At 38.9% G+C, this 17559-nt stretch overlaps 1 protein-coding gene across 8 annotated transcripts in view; it reads left to right on the top strand.

Moving 5' to 3' along the window:
- Nucleotides 1-17559, top strand: part of CTNNA2 (catenin alpha 2) — a 1067853-nt gene that overhangs the window by 843106 nt on the left and 207188 nt on the right. The gene's annotated exons all lie outside the window — the stretch shown is intronic.

The raw sequence follows: 17559 nt of genomic DNA, 5'->3' as shown, positions 1-17559 counted from the left end.
TTCACCCCCCTCTCCACTCCACCCACCTAAACCTACATTAGCTGGCCACATTATGAACTTGTGAAAAAAACATCCCACTTCCCCCAAAGAGATGTTTGACTCCTGGTGAAGGATCCTAGGGCAGTAGTAGGAGTGTAAGTTCGGGGTCATAAGTATATTCTACATGTTAGAGAAATCTGTGGGAGTTGCTTTGTGAATGCCAAATTGTGCTGTATAATATTGAAAAAAATTCTGTTCAAGAGAAACAAATAAAAGTGAAATGACTTGCCTAAATCTGCCTGCGTAAATCTAGGACTAGAAATCCAACAGCTTGGCCAAGGTTGGATTTAGTGATGTGGGGCTAAATAGAAAATAAAGACATTAAACAGGAAATGGATGTGCTAGAGAAAAAGAGTCCAGGAGGGGTGAGGATCCTGGCAAATTTAGGAAAAGCTTATCAGGGCCAGGTTAAAACTTTTGCAGGTTCTGAGTGCTTAAGATGTTACAACAACAGCGACAACAAAACTCTGGTATATTCCCACTTTAATTCAAAATAAAATAACATTACTCAAAATGACAGAGAACTTAAATGCAAACTCAAAGTAAAATATTATTTTCTGTTTTTTTTCGAATGGCAAAATTAAAATCTGAATAAGTTCATCAAATGTGAAATCCTCTCCATTTTTCTTGGGGTGAGTGATAGGGTGGGTGCTCTGATTTAAGTGTGCCCTAAGCACTTGCTTAGCTTGCTCCTTAGGTTACTCCAGCACTGCTGTTGCCTCTGGGGCTGAAGACACTCAGCCCGCAGGAAGTCCTGCATGAAGCCCATAGGGAGCCCCAGGTTCTCTAGGACACAGGCTGAGCCATCACCCACAGCAGCAGTCAGCAAATTGAGTGTGCTAAACTCATAATAGTGCCATAATAATGTAACCCCTGAACTTCCTACCATAACGCCCGTGTCTTGAGGTGACGCCAGCCTAGAGCTAAAACAGGGTCATATTCATCAAGGCAGTCTTTCTGGCTCTGTCCCTACCTATGGGCAAGCACTCCATCACCCCTCACATTCCACCCCCATGTTCCAAGAGTTCACTTGGTTATTGAGGAATCCAGAGCCTTTCCAAAGTTGTTCTTGGAAGCCCTGGCCGCTCCTATGTCTTGAGAAAGAGAAGGTGAAGAAGGAGCAGGGGTGGAGGCGGAAGGAAAGGAGGAAAAGGAAGAAAAGAAATAGCGCTGAATGAATGCTAAATATTCAGCATCTTAAAGTTTTAAACATTCATATGTAATAAAATAATACTAACATGCAAATATACCATCCCATTTGTATAACAATGGCATTTACAAGATACTTGCAGAATATATAGAAAGTGTTAATTGATGGTGTGTTGTAGGCATTGTAGACAAAGAAAGGGACATGAGTTTAAGGTTGTGTGATGAACATCTACTTTCAATCCTGTCAGTGTCTTTCTGAAATTCTGTGTGTAGCTTCATTTGTAGATAATATTTGAAGTTCAACCTGATGCCCTGTATAAATGTGAGGCCAGGGCCAAGTAGCCCTCTTGTCTACTCATTTCCCCCTCTCCTGTGATAGACCCTGGAGATGTCCACAGTTTCCCCTCATCCCATCTGTAGGTTTCACTGTAGGGGCATCCAACCACTGCTGGTGATCCTTGATCCTCAGCTTGTGGCAGAAACAGAAGGCTCGGGTCCGTCAGAGCCCCACATTTCAGAAAATTGCTGCTTTGCCTCCTTCAGTTATTTCCTTCATTACCCCTGGGTGGTCACTGCAGCCAGCAGCATTTTAGAATGTCTTGATGTCCAGGAGATGTGGGTGCTAGGGCGTGGACTGGCCTCTGATCGGAGAGGAACTGGAATTGAAAGAATTTCTGCAGCTTGTGTCCTTCAAACAAGTGCTTCAGTGCTGATGCGTATGTGTAAAGAAACGTGGAGCACTGGGCTGAGAGTCGCCATTTTTCTAACTTTAAAGTGTCTATGTGGACTTGGGCACTTTTCTGGGGCTTCGTTTCTGTGTCTGTAGTATGAAAAATTTGGTTGACATATGGATGTTATATCCATTGACGCTGATGAATTCACTTACTAATTCCAAAAGTTTGACTGGTGTTTTTTTTGAATTTTCTGTGTACACAATCATGTTGTCTGCAAATTAGGACAGTGGTATTTCCTCTTTTCCAATCCCTATATTTTGTTTTTTCCTTGCATTATGGCGCTGTGCAGACTTTCAGTACAATATTGTGGTAATAGATATTTTTGTTACTTCTAGATCTCAGTGAGAAAATTTAAATATTTTACCATTAAATATGTTGTTTGTTCTAGATTTCTTGCAGATACTTCTATTAGATTTAGTTTTCTTCTATTACTCCTTTGCTAACAGTTTTTAAAAATCAGGAATAAGTATAGAATTGTATCAAACCAGTTTTCTGCACATTTTGTGACAATTATATGATTTTTATTTCCTTATTTTTTATTTTTGTCTCCTTCAGAAGTATTGTTATCAAAATTATGCTTTCCCTCAAAAAATGAACAGGAAATTATTCCTTCTTTCTATTTTTTGGAAGTGAATGAATGTGTAAGACTAGCATTTATTTTTTTTTTAAATATTTGGAGGAATTCACTGATAGCAATCTGAGCCTACATATTTATTTGAGGAAAGCTTTAAAATTACAGATTAAATTTTTTTTATTAAACTTATGTTGTACTTTGTGTAAACTATGTTTTTACTTTATGTTTTACTAAACAAAAGACTATTCAAATTTTCTATTTCTTTTTGGGTCAGCTTTGGAAAGTTGTATTCTAGGAATTTGTTATTTTCATTTAATTTTGTAATTTTTTGTCATAAAATTGTCCATATCCTCTTATTGTTGTTGTTTGGTGAGGATTTGCATTACATTTCTTTTTTTTTCATTCCTCGTATTGCTAATTGGTGTCTTCTCTCTTTTTTCTTGGTTAGTTTTATAAGAGGTTTATAAATTTAATAATCTTTTCTAAAACAGCTTTCAGCTTTGTAGATTTTGTTTTCTATTTTATTTATGCTCTTATCTTTATATTTCTTTTTTCTGCTTTCTTCTGGTATAACTTACTGGTCTTAGTCTAACTTTTTGAAATGAATAATCACATCATTGATTTTTAGCCTTTCATATTTTGTTAATATATGCATTTAAGGCTGTAAATTTCTCCTTAAGCTATGCTTATGTCTGGTTATTTTCCACTGACCTAATTCTTAGCTCACTCAACCTGTCTCCATCTGTGTCCAATATGCTTAAAACTGATCTATTGAGTTCAGTTATTTTTTTTAAGAATTTCTAGTTGATTTTTTTAAAACTGATTCCGGTTCTCTAGTAAAATTAATTATCAGATTATCTCATTTTTAAAAATATATTAATCATAGTTATTTTTAAAATCCAAGTCAAAGAACTCAATATTTGGGTCAATTTTGTTTCTGTTTTGTGGTGGTCCCACAGAAGGCGACCCCTTCTCTCCCAAACTTGGCTTGGATTTTGAGACTGATGATGCAACAGCAGCTGCCAAGAGTGTTTGAACAGGTTTATTGCTCACATAATGGGACTTTCTTGGCAGAGTAGAGCAGGTACAGAAGCCAGTCCACAGTGGCTTCAGCAAAGAGAACAAGTGGTTTTGGTTTTTATCATATTAGGGACTGGGGCTGGGATCAAGATTTCCATGTGGAGGCTGGGATTTAAATAATTTGAACTTCCCTACTAGCACCAAAAAAATGGGCTTTGTTATCAGCTTGCTCAGTTGTGGAGCAAGATGAAAAGAGGAAAGAGTAGGCTTAAAAGCTGTCAGTAAACATTCAAAAGAGAGTAAGGCTCTTAATTACAATTCACCCCTGATGTTTGACTGGTGACTGGAATGTGCCATGTTTCCTTTAATTGAACTTGAACTTATTTAAGTAAGCTATTATGGAACCCTGTGAGGCTTTCAAAATGGAGACAGACTTTATTATGGTATGTATTTATATCTTGATTATTTATTTATGTTTTTTTGATATGCCAGGTAATTTTTTATCGAATGGCAAACATTTGTATGGAAAAATATAGAGGGTCTATGTCATAGTCTGTTTGGGCTGCTATAACAAAATACCATAGATTGGGTGGCTTATAAACAACAGAAATTTATTTCTCACAATTCTGGAGGCTGGGAAGTCCAAGACCAGGGCTCTAGAATGGGAGTATTCTGGTGAAGGCCATTTTCGTGGTTCGTAGCCGGTGCTTTCTTGCTGTGTCCTCACATAGTGAAAGGGGAGATGGAGCTCTGTGGAGTCCCTTTTATAAGAACATTGATCCCATTCATATGGGCTCCACTTTCATGACCTAAGAATCTCCCAAGGCCTCACCTCCTAGTACCATCACATTGGGCATTAGGATTTCAATATATGAATTTGAGGGGACACAAACCTTCAGGCCATAGCAGTTTGGGTAATGTTTTCTCCCTCCGGAGAGAATTCACCTTGTGCTCTGTAGGGCAGCAGAGAGGCAGACCGTCTCAATCCAATTAAAGATTGCAGTGACTTGAGGCTAATTTGTGGTCTTTGTAAAATATAGTCTACCTTTCTTTTCCCTAGTCCTATGGAATAATCTTCCAAGGGTGTCAACAGAAGATCAGATGTGTTATTTAGTATCCCTCAGTTGTACAGCATTTACTCCAATTTTTGTTTTCCCAACGCCATGAAGTGGCTGTAAACTTTGCTTTGCTTTTTGTATGCTTTCCATTTACTTCTTTCATTCCATGTGTAATTTAATAGACAAAGACCTTGGGAGAAAACTTGTGATAAAGTGCCAGTCTTTGAATCTCCTGTCTCTATGGGACCTTAGGTCCAAGTCTTTGCTTCCTTGGCTGGCCTGGACTCCAGTTTTTGCTCCCCAGCCTGATGAAATTGCTGAAAACTCTAAAGAATTATCTTCCTCTCAGCAGCTACCTTCTATCTGGCACCTCAGTTTCTCTTTCAACACTAAGAATTTACAAATCCCTGGGAGGAAAAGTAAAATACAACAAGTTGGGCTCCCGTCAACCAGCATCTCTTTTTGATCTAGTCTAAGTTTGACTTCTTTGGCCACTGTCCAGTGCTTTCAAGCAAATTATTTTTATTCTGCATTTCTAGTTGTTCTCAGCAGGGAAGTGGATCTCTTATTGGCTACTCCTTCACGGCCAGAAGTGGAAATCCCTGACAGAGCTGGTTTAGATAAGTTTGTGGGGTGTTTTTCGTTGTTGTGAATATTTTTAGTCAGAGATCTCTTTATTTAATGGAAATATTGAGCTTCCATACCTCAAATAAATACATAAATCAATGAAATAGTTCTGACTGAATTGAAATAAGGATCTTGGTCCCCTGTCGCCTTCTTGCAGGTCCTTCATTTAGAGCCTTCTCCTCCCAAACAGCCTCACAATCCTTCTGGGGCACATTTGATTCCTGTTTGAGAACCTCTGATGAGTCTCTAAGTTGCCATTGATGTAAATCATATTAGAATTATATATCAGATAATTTTGACTGACAAATGCATGAATACATGAAATTATCAGTCTACAAATCAATGATGATAGTTTTAATCCTTCAAAATTTCTTGATTATTGAGTTTCATTATAGTGTATTCAGTTTTGTATTTTTATGCTTTTTCTTATATTTGTATGCCATTTTCTCCCAGTTTGGATTTTGCTGTTCACAGAGATTGATGTAAGGAAGTGAATGGAGGGTGTTGCGAGCTATTACACAATGTTACGGTCCTTAGAAAATCCTCAACAAGGATAGTTTTAGTGCAAATAAAATATTAGCAAAATATGAATAGGAAAAAATAATTCAGCTTTTCATAATTGCCTTAACAAGTGATATTTTGAGGTTTTCTTTCCCCATTTTATTAACATTTAATAAAGACCAGGTGAACTTGCACCAGGGTTGGTTGATTAAAAGAATATAATAGGTCAACTATGATGCTTTGTGATCTGTAATATAAGCCACTGTAGGAAGTATCACCAGCAGAACTGAATTTTTTAAAAACAGTGATTTTTCCTCGTCTCCAGAATCCAGCTAATTCATCACCTCTGAGGATTGGCTAAGGGCTTGCGGGCGGGCCTGACTCTGAGGGTGTGCTGAGCGGATTAGGGGATACCTGTTGTACCTCCTTTCTAAGCCTTTTGGAGAAATATAATACAAATTATGGCAGCTTAGTACCAAAGTAATGTGGTCTGGGTGGGGGTGGAGTGGGTGTAAATTGGGGGCAAAATATGCATTGCAGCAAAGAAAATAAAAGCTAATCTGGAAAATGAGATGCAAAATCAGTATAACTGTTTTCAGAGCCTCCAGACTTGTTTTATTCCTTCCACTGCTTTGCTACTCTTGTCAGTCCGCCTGCTCTTCCTTCTTCTCTGCCATCTCTACCACAAATGCCCTAGTGCAAGTTACAAACTCTGCTGTCTGGGAAGCTGCAGCGTCCTCCCCACGGTCCTCTCTCATCTGCCTGGTCCTCCTTCAGTCCCTTCTGCACATAGCAGCTGGAGTGCACTTCTAAAAATGCAAATCAGATCATGCAATTTCTCTGCCGGAGACTATTCAGAGACTTCCTATTGTTCTCAGGTTAAAGATCAACGTTTTAAAGAAGACTGCAAGGCTTGCATGTCTGGCCCCTCCTTCAGTCTCCAGGCTCACCCTCCTGTCCTCCCCTACTTGCTATAAGGCGTCAGCCACACAGGCCATCTTTCATTTGTTGAATGCGCCATGCTCCCTTCACCCTAGGCCAATGCTTTTGTTGTCCCTTTCCTGATAGACTCCCTGCTCTACTCCTTCCTCTCATTTCTAGTCATTGTTCAGCTTTCAGCTCAAACATCACATCTCCAAGTGGGATCAGTTACCTGTGTTTTTCACTCTCATGGAACCCTATTTGCTTTCAGTTTGCACACATCCGGCTCTCCAACTATATGCTATTTCTCCTGCTGGATTAGCAATTCCTTTAGGAAAAGGACCATGGCTAATTGATTCCTAACTACACCCCAGCACATAGCCGAGTGCGAGCATATAGCAGGTATTCCATAAACAGATATTGCCTAAAGAATGAATAAAATAATAAATGTAGCCAGGGATATTGGCAACTTTTTGGCTCCGGGGTAATGTGTTTTAATAGCACGGCTGCAGGACCCTCAACAGGTGCCTCCCAGATCAGTAAAGAGGCATTGTGCTTATTTAATTCCCTAATTTACTACCAAGGAGGAATTTCAAATCTAAGGACTAATGTGGAGGACTGCCATTTCCACAGACTAGAAAGGCCTTGCTGTTTGGAGACTCCTGAGAAGAAATTGAACTAACTGTTAGGCTGCTCCTGAGGTAACGCCCCTAACTCTGCTGTCATTTCTTCCCTGCCCTCTGCCTCACAAGCATGCAGCTGTCCTTATTCTTGGTTACAGAAGATGTGAGAGAGGGAGCTGGTTCTCTCTGACAAAGTAAAGCACATAATTGACGCCGTAACAGTGATGAGTTAGACAAGGGGATCTCAATTCTCCGCTTCATCCTCTTGACGTAGTTACTCCTGATAGCAGCGCCCCACGCAGGGTAAGAAGCTACCATGTGCTGGCGATATAACCACAAACCAAACAGATAAACTTCCTGCTCTCCTGGGGCATACATGCTGTTGGGGAAGATAGAGAAAGAGTGAGGTAAATGTATGCTATGTCAGGTGGAACTATGTGTGTAGAGCAAAATAAAGCAGAGTAGGAGGACAGAGAATGATGAAGGAGGGCAAGTGTTGTCAGAAAGGGCTTGTCTCCTAACATGACTATTAATCAGGGACCTGAGGGAAGTGGAAGAACATTCCAGATTATGGGAACAGAAAGGGCAAAGAGCCCCAAGGCAGCAGTGTGCTTGGCTTGTTTGATAATGAACAAAGAGACCAGTGTGACTACAGCTGAGAGTGTGAGGAAAAAGTTTCAGAGATGAGATTGAGGGCTGGGTGTAAAGATTTTGTATTTTAGTCAGATATTTGAATCCATTGGAAGGCTTTGAACACAGGCATGACGTGATCTGACTCCCATTTTGAAAGAGTCACTCTGTTGCTCTATGGAAAATATACAGCAGAGTGACAAAAGTGGAAGGGCAAAGAGATGAAGGATGTTCAGTGGTCTAGCAAGGGATTAGTACTAAGACTAGAATAGAGGCAGTGGAGGTGGGAAGAAGTGGTAGCATTTTGGTTATATTTTCAAGGTTGAGCCGATATATTGGATGTTAGGATGTGAGATAGAGAGGAGTCTGGATGATTCCAAGTTTTGACATGTTGTGGAAGTGAAATCACGTGGAACTCTTCAAAAGCATAGCCTGTACTCTCAGACTGTTTCTTGATTGGCCCTGGCTGCAGCTGTTTGATAGGTGTGATCTTGAAAACCCTACACAAATGTCCTGGGTTTAAATAAATATAATAGAGCTTTGTAAATTCCAAGGTCTTAATTCAAACCATGAACCAAAAAGAAAATCAAGAAAAGCTGCATCAAAAACTACATTGATGGAACTGGATGTCTATGCTTTTTTTAAAATATAAACTGAACATTGTCATCTTTTTGTCGATGCTGCCCTCCCCAATCTGGTTAATATATTTGAACTAGAACTGAATTATTGGAATTTCTCAAATAGTTGAGCCATCACAAATCTGTAAATCATAATATTTTATGAAAAGCTATTTTCTTCAGCTCATGCACATGTTAAGCTTACAGTAATTTTTTTCTGTCCTTTAAGAAGTATATTTTCCAATACCACTTCCCCCCAAAATGCCCTAATTCCTGAACTCTACCATATTTTATAATTTTTCCTAAAACATACAAAAAAGTTTAAGTGTTCACCTTAGTTCTTAATAGTTGTTTAAATGTAGGGCCAAGGTTCTTTATAATCTCTTTATTACCTTATTTAATGCTTTTGACAACCTAATAAAATAGCCACTATTTTTTACTCCATTTTATACATGAGAAAACTGAGATTTCAGGAAGTTTAATAACTTGCCCAATGTAACACAGATACAAAGAGGCAGATTTCATCCACGAGCCCAAGTATCCCAGACTCCAGAGACCATGCTGTTAACCACTGTGCCACGCTGCCCCCAGTCTCTTGTCCGTATACATATAGAGTAGCATCCAGTCCTTCATGTTAGTATCTAGTACAGTGCCTGATCCCAAAGTAATTGCTTGAAAGTGTTAATTGCTTCTGTTGCTGCAATTGTACAGGTGTTAAGTTCCATATCTCTCAAACCACATTTCAGAGAAGAGCTGTACCTTACTGCACACATCCCTGGGAGTAACGTGTGCTACTGCAAAGGAATTCCTGTACGCCTCAGTGGAGTAGATTGTCCAAGCTGCTTTTTGGTACTAGTATTGGGCATAAGCTAAGGTCACTCACTAGCTTCATAAATCTTTGTCTCCACAGTCTGCATGGTTCGTATCTGTTCAAATTACTAAATGCCATGGACTTTCAAGGTTGCTTGCAAATAGTGGGTTCTAAGGATATTAAATATTTCATGTCAAAGGTCTACTGCACTGCTTGAGTTAACTATGCACGTAATGTAAATATTTCCAGGTTACATTTCAATCTTTACAACACAGTCAAAATGCAAAGTCTAGGGCCATGTTATGAAGTCAATCATTTTTTAGATGTAAAGAGGACCGACAATTAATTTCCATGAAAACTTGGTTTGCTGGCATCTGGATAAAAACTCACCCCACCAAGACCTACCCCCAAAATTCACTCAATATTGTAAATTAAGTACCCTTATGCGGAAACATCCAGAAAAGAGAGGACAATCAACTATGTTGCCCATACCTAAGGAGAAGAGGAAAGATAATTAACACTTAGCTTGTTCTCTATGGAAAATATTATAGTAATTTTCACATATTATCTCTTTTAATCCTTTTTATCAAGTAAGTGCTTTAATCATCAATATCACAGTTTTGAAAATTAGGAAACTGAGGCCCAAGGAAACTAGAAGTAGCCTGACCAAAGTCACCAGCTGATGGCTGACAGCTGGAATTCAGATGACTTAGGGTCCATGTTCTTTCTGCATATATGCTCCCTTTCTCCCTCCCGCCCACCTCCCTTTCGTTCTGTATATGTAAATATTTATATTTACAGTTTTATTTATTAGCCTCACACATTTCTTACAAGTTTACTCTTACCGCAATAAAATCATAAGTCAGCACTATATTTATATTCTTTTAGTCTACTCTCCAAAGTTGAGAAAGAGGAATATTATGTATTAGAAAGAATCCAAGGAACCTGGGATCTGGGTTGTAATTGTGATGCTGCCAGATCAGACTTTTGAGGGTTACATTCAGTGTTGCTGTTGCAAACAGGTGGGAAATATTTGGTATTTGTTGTACTAAATAATTAATTTTACTGTTTCACCATCTATGTAGAGAGTGACTGTTCTCTGTGTGTGGGTATATATATATATATATATGCATGTTTTCTCCTTAGTTTATGTTTTCTGCAACTGTTTAAAGGTGTGTATACTTGAGTCCAGCTAACTTAGAAACTTTGCTGTGTAGTATATAACCTTACATTATTAAGGTCAGACTCCTCCAATGCAAAAATGAAAAATTGAGCCCCATTAAAAATGGTGTAGTTTGTTTAATAGCAAGAAGTTTTTAATTGCCCGGGGAAAAACTCTTCAATGCTCATATGTTCAATCTTTGTTAGCTGTAAGGTTTTTTATATCATGAAGCCCTGTAGCCAGCCTGAAGCCATAGTTTGAGAGGGATGGTGTGTTGGGACATTGCTTTTTTGAATGAAAAACAAGTTTTCAGATTCCTTGAATCCATTAGCTTTAAAAGCAGGTGGAATTCAGCTTCATAGAGCCCTGTGGCCAGCCTGAAGCTCAGTGCATGTGCACTTTCAACCCTTACCTTAAAAACAACCCTGGGTCTTTTAGACCTGATGACTGGGATTTCTTTGACGATGTAATGATCTAACCCTACGGCTGTAGGGGAGAATGAACAAATCACTTTAATCCTCTGACCCTCAGATTTTGCATCTGGCACATCATCATTTAGGTCCCATCCATCTCTGACATTCTATATTCTAAGGACCTTTCTTGACTTCAGATTCTAGGAGAACGGAAGACGCAAATAATTATCTCCTTCTAGAATGCGTTTGTGATTGAAACTGGAATTTGGGGGCTACAAAAAGAACACATCACTACAACAGTTTCCTGGTGCCCTCATGCCTCAAGTGAACATAGAACTGAAGCCTGGGGTACAGTTGGTGGCTAAGCTGTTTCAGACCATAAAGTAACCAAAAATATGGATTCCATCACTACTTATCACACTCCCATGGCTTTTTCCTGTGACTGACTCAGTGCCTGAAAGATAAGTTTGAATGGCTCTTAATCACGTTGGCGATTATGTATGTGGGAACCAAAGAGAGAATAGAGGTCAATCCCTGCCACAGAGAAGAATCTACATGTTATTAGCTAAATTATTAATGAAATCATTTGTTTATATGAATTAAGAGCTTCTATTGTTTTCTTTTTCTGCAGGCTCATTAATGCCTGCTGGTTGAAAGCCAATAGTTGTGAATGGCCTCAGTCCCAAGGAGTGGTAGGTGGTGTGGCATTCTTTAATGCACCCCGCTCCAATCTCCAAAAAGCATTCTCTGCCCCTCAGAGCCACTCTGTTATGTGTGAGTGTGTGAGTATGTATATTAGACATGTACACATATTCTTTGATCTAAAGAACAAATATTTTCTCAATCATATGTAAAATACAATATGAGCATCTTTAGGAAAAAATTTATGTTTTAATTGACCTTTAATATAAAATCTAAGTAAAAACTTAGATACAAATGCACCTTCTAGAAATTTCCCCACTACCTTTTCCAACCAGATTGCTGCCCTCAGCTCCTCCTATTTAGACATTCTGGAGCTGCCACCAAGTGTGAATTTCACACATCAAAGTACCTGGGAATTGAGTCAATATTTTCACATAATGCCAGTTGCCATCAAAATATAGTTACTTACTTAGACTGACAAGTTGTTATTTTTCATGCTAAAACAATAGGAGCCCATGATTTATCTCTCCAAAATGTTTTCTTTGTAGACTGAAAACACAAATATATTTTTCCAAATCTCTACAATTTCCTGAGTAAATGATTCCCTTACCAAGTTTATGTGGAAGGATCCAAGGCATCAGCCCTACCACCTTCCCTTGCACACATAGTTTTTCTTCTTCTTATTATTATTTTTTTTAAAGATTTTATTTATTCATTTTTTTCCCCCCAAAGCCCCAGTAGATAGTTGTATGTCATAGGTTCACATCCTTCTAGTTGCTGTACGTGGGACTCAGCCTCGCGTTGGACGGAGAAGTGGTGCCTCGGGGTGCGCCCGGGATCCGAACCCGGGCCGCCAGCATCAGAGCTCACGCACTTAACCGCCAAGCCACGGAGCCGGCCCTCTTCTTATTATTTTTTAAATTATTTTAAATTTTCCAGAAGGTTGGTTTGTAACAATTTCAAAACACAAGATGATTTTTTGGTAAAGCCTGTATATATATGGAGAATGATGCATTTCAGACTGCCTGTATGAGGAATGATGCCACAGATTTTCTGTAAAATGTCATGACAAGTTCTACATGGATACTGAAGACGTGGAGGTTGTTAATGGCAACGGGCAGCAGATTTTCCTATGGATCAGTAGTTTTGCAAACTAAAAATAGGCAGTGATTTGACCTATCTCAACACAACACTCAGCTAAAGAGGCTGTTCTGATCCCCATAATCAAGTATCTCAAAAAGTCGAGTCTTTTCAAGTAGGTGCCTTCAAGTATCTCTGTTACATAGAGCTTTAAAAAAAACCCCAAATTTGCAATTTACATTCAACTTGGTATACTTTTCATGTGCCCATTCTATAAACATGACACCAGGCAGGTGTTTGTCTCCATCAGAGGACCTCTGACATCTTAGCCTCATACCCCTCTGGGGAAGAGGCTCAGGTAGGCCCCCCATGGCCCATTGTGGAGGGTGAATCATCCCCACCCAGGTAAAGTTCAGAGTTGACAAAGCCATAGCCAAAGTCCTTTAATGAGGAGTCAGGAATTAAGGGCAGCTCACATGCTTGCAAAGGAAATTGGAAATACAGTCAGGAACAGTGCAGGAGGTACAATTCAGGCAGCCATGGTGAAGTTAGAAGCTCAGGGTAGCAGAAGGAAGACTGGAGAGTTCAGAGTGGAGGAAAGTGGGATGAGGAAAGTCTAACAGGCAGGGAAAGCAGGGAATCTGGTTGCCTCTGCTAACTGCTCTACCTGATGCAGCTCTAATTCATAAGTTAGACTCTGGCTGTTTCTCTGCCCTTGAATTTTGCCTTGAGGACCATTTTCCCCTCTCATTGACTTCATATAGACTCTGTCTGACCTTTATTATTTCTCCCCATGGTCCTCGTATCACCAGAAACCTTCCAAATGGGTATTCAATATATTTATAGGTTTCAGTGCCTTGTATTTCTACAAATAATGGCTATATTATTGCCCATTATTTCCCCTGATTGTTTTTCGGGGGAAAAATTTCTAATATACAATGAATTCTCTTTGTTTGATTTTTGCCTGGAATTTTGAGTTTAACAGTTGCTTTTCTCAAAACGAAAACAATTTGACCCTTGTCCTAGCTGCTTAACCAGAGTTTTGGAGGAAGAGCTTTTGCTCAAATACCATCAATAAATGGCTGCCTCAGAATTCTGAGTAGTTTCTCACAGTCAAAAAGAACTAATGCCATTTGTGCAAGTGATTTCCTTGTCCTGAAGAGTCCAAGTATGAATCCACAAGGAGAGCATTGAAGATAATATTTCTTCAGTCTATCTTAGAGAAGTATGATGTGAAATTACTATTTCCATGACAAGTTTTCCTAGAAGGAGGAAGGAAGTTAAGTGAGGTTTTCATTTCCACATAGTGGCTTGTCATTTTCTAGCCACAAAACTTAAGTTATTAAGATAACAAAAAGCTATCTTCCACAATAGCTTTCAAAAGAGTCAACTCTGTTTTGTTCAAAGAAATTTACAATTTTGCAGAAACTTAATGCACTAGCAGCTTTTAAGGTGGTGTACTTTAAGTTGTATTGTAATTGCTTATCATTCTGGAACAACATGGTGGATGATCATGATTTCAAAGGAGCTGATCTCTTCTACTTTGCATGAAATTTTGTACATGGGTAGAGATTATGAAGATCAAAGTATTTAATGAGGAAAATATGATTACTTTACAATAGGGTTTCCCAACCTCCTCACTATTGACAGTTTAGGCTCATAACTCTTTGTTGTGGGGGGCTATCCTGTTCATTGTAGGATGTTTAGCAGCATCACTGGACTTTACCCACCAGATGCCATTAGCACCATGCCCTCCCCCCCGCCCCCCCGCCATGTGACAACCAACAATGGTACAGAAATTGCCAAAGATTCCCTGGGGGACAAAATTGTCTCTAGTTGATACCACTTCTCTACAGTCTTAAATAAAATAAATATGTATATCATGAAATTTAAATTGTGTACCCTCAGTGCCCCAAACCTACATTGGTTAATTTGTAACACACATTATTTAATCTGAATAAAGTGACCACATAATAGAAGAAAGATCTATTTCTTAATTGAAATTATCTCTGAAATTGCTGTTACTCAAAACCCTCATCAGTTTCTTTTCCCTTGAGTAATTTGGTGAAAACCCCTTGTTCCCAAACGATTTCCCTATGATCTTTAATGTTGCCTAAAATCTCGCAATTTAAAGAATGTCCTAGTATTCTGAAACTACTTCCAGAAGGGGACACTTAACTGTTGTTCCAATAGTAATACCTAATTAGGATTCTCTCACTGATTTTTTTTTAACTAGGGTAGCCAGCTGAAAGTAACGAAGGAGGACAGAAACAGGTATTAGAGGAAAAGGTAGGTAGATAATATGGTGGAAAAGCTGTGCACAAAGAAGAGAATAAAAGATGACAAAGTCCACACTCATTCACATCACCAGTAAGGCTCGGGAGCAATTATTAAATGAAACTACAGGGCAGACATAACACATGCTCAATAAATACTTATCAGTTAAGAGTTAAATTTGGGTTAGAATTCCCTGGATTGGCCTGGTCTCAATCTACCTTTATAGTGTGACTTTCTATTAATTTCTTAAAAACAAAAAACCCCGAAACTTTCATGCAGTTAACGGCTTTCTTTAGTGCCCTGACATGTCTCAAACTTGCTACCTCTGAGCCTTAACTCCTGCCATTTGCTCAGCTAGGAATTTCTTTTCTGTTTTTCTGCCTAATGATCTCTTGCTTTATTTTTTAATGAAAAGATAGGAGGAATGCAGGATAGTTTTCAAGCAATTCAGGGGAAATATGTACTGTGGATCTTGTACATAAGCCATGTCTGAGGTGAGGATAGTATACAAAAGCAAGAACATCGTCATCTGTGGGTCGTCGTCGTTGGCCTTGGACAGACACTTCTCCCCAGGGCATGTGGATACTAGTTACAGAAAGCACAAGGCCTTACTGCTCAAAGTGTGGCCCTGGACCAGCAACATCGACTTTACCTGGGAGCTTGTTGGAAATGCAGAATCTCAGGCCCCACCCCGACCTCAGTCTGCATTTTAACGATATTCCCAAGTGAGTCCTGTGACCTTCAAATTTGTGCAGCACTGGCATAAGAGACATCATTTTCCAGAGTGGATCTCCATAAGATGCTTTAGGGGAAAAAAAAAAAGATTATAAGATCAAATACATGTGTGTGGATCCCCTCATACTATAGTTACTTTTTAGAGATCCACAATGCTCATTGACCTGAAGAAAGACACTTTGGAAAATCCCAAATTATAATGTCAGGGCTTGGGGGTTGGGAGGAGGCTTACATTGCAGACATATTATAATAAAGATTTGGTTATAGAAAACAACTGGAGGAGCTGACATGATGAAAGTAATGTTTTGGGTGATTACTTTGAATCAACTTTATTGTTTTTTCATGCTAAAATATGGATGAATTTTCAAATGTCATAACAGTCAGCTTGCTAAATGTCATTAGCCTCCATTACCTTGTCAAAGGCAGTCCAGAAATGCATAATTACTGTTAAGTCAATGCTTATTTGCCAAGTCTAATTATTTATTTAGTTGGCAATTATTTTTTTTTCTGGCATTTGTTCCAAATCTATTTGATAAAATGTGGACAATTCTAAGGTATAGATTCTGCATTCATTTGCTAGGGCTGCCATAACAAAATACCACTGACTGGGTGGCTTAAACAACAGAAATTTATTTTCTTACAGTTAGGGAGGCTGGAAGTCCAAGATCAAGGTGTCAGCAGGTTTGGTTTCTCCTGAGGCCTCTCTCTTTGGCTTGCAGATGGCTGCTTTCTCACTGTGTCCTCACATGGTCTTTCTTCTTTGTGCTCACATCCCTGGTGTTTCCTTGTGTGTCCAAATTTCCTCTTCTTATAAGGACATCGGTCAGGTTAGACTAGGGCCCACCCTACGGTCTCATTTTAACTTAATCGTCTCTTTAAAGGCCCTGTCTCCAAATACAATCACACTCTGAGGTACTGGGAGTTTAGGGCTTCAACATATAAATTTTGGGAGGACACAATTCAGTCCATAAAAGGTACCAGTTGGCTTTCTTTATGAGAAAGAAGGCAGAAATATTTATTTTCATATGTCTATTTTGAAGAGTTTACGTTTTAATTTTCACCCATTGTTTAAGCCAATGATTGCATGCCTCAGAGATGAATTTTATAGTGAGTGGTCTGAGTCATCACTAATTCTTTTTTCTCTGACACCTAAAAAAAAAATCTTCAACCTTTCCAAATGTGTTACATAGAGCAACTTGACAGCATAAAGTTATTCCTACAACTCTTAAGTCTGGTTCAGGATGGTATAGTCAGTCATAATCCAGCTCATAGTATTCTTCATTCTACCTATTTCCTTATTTACCAGAAGCAGAGTTATATGAGGTTTTCACACTGCTATAATTTATTCACCAATGCCTATATTTTTTCCTTCCAGGATTCATCACTAACCCCTATCCCATGAGGCCATTGTGGGTTTTTTTTTTTCCCCATCACACGTTTCTTACTCATTCATGTCAAGGTACTCTACTTACAACCTGAAAGACTTCTTTTGAAGCCTGGCTCTGAACAGCTGAAAAACCACACAAGACCCTGTTTGCTGAAAGGGCTCAGAGAGGGATGAAGGATGGGTATTGCGCTGACCACTGCTTCCTATGCCCCATCTGGGAATATCATTTCCTATCCTAAGCAACTGCCATTCTCTGATTCAGCCTGTTGCCACTGCTGCTTGAGGAATATGTATTTTTAAAATCTTTTTCTCTTTTTGATAAGAAAATAGTCACTGAAAATTATATGAGTAAACACAGTAGGAATGAGAAGTGAGGACAATAATGATATTGAATATATCATGTAATTATGAGCTAGACTCTCCCAAGTCTAAATAATTCCTTGACTGCTTTAGGCCCCTTTGCCAGCTGCATCAGCTAAAGCCAGGATATCTTATTATATCTGGTGAATTACACTAGCAACAAAGATAGTGAAGAAAAATTCTTCATCGATTTATTCTT

This window comes from Ceratotherium simum, chromosome 11 (assembly GCF_057802395.1).
Source record: "Ceratotherium simum simum isolate JZ-2026a chromosome 11, ASM5780239v1, whole genome shotgun sequence".
In the NCBI taxonomy this organism is placed as follows: Eukaryota; Metazoa; Chordata; class Mammalia; order Perissodactyla; family Rhinocerotidae; genus Ceratotherium; species Ceratotherium simum.
The sequence above is the reverse complement of the archived record's forward strand: the minus strand, read 5'-3'. Positions and strand labels throughout refer to the sequence as shown.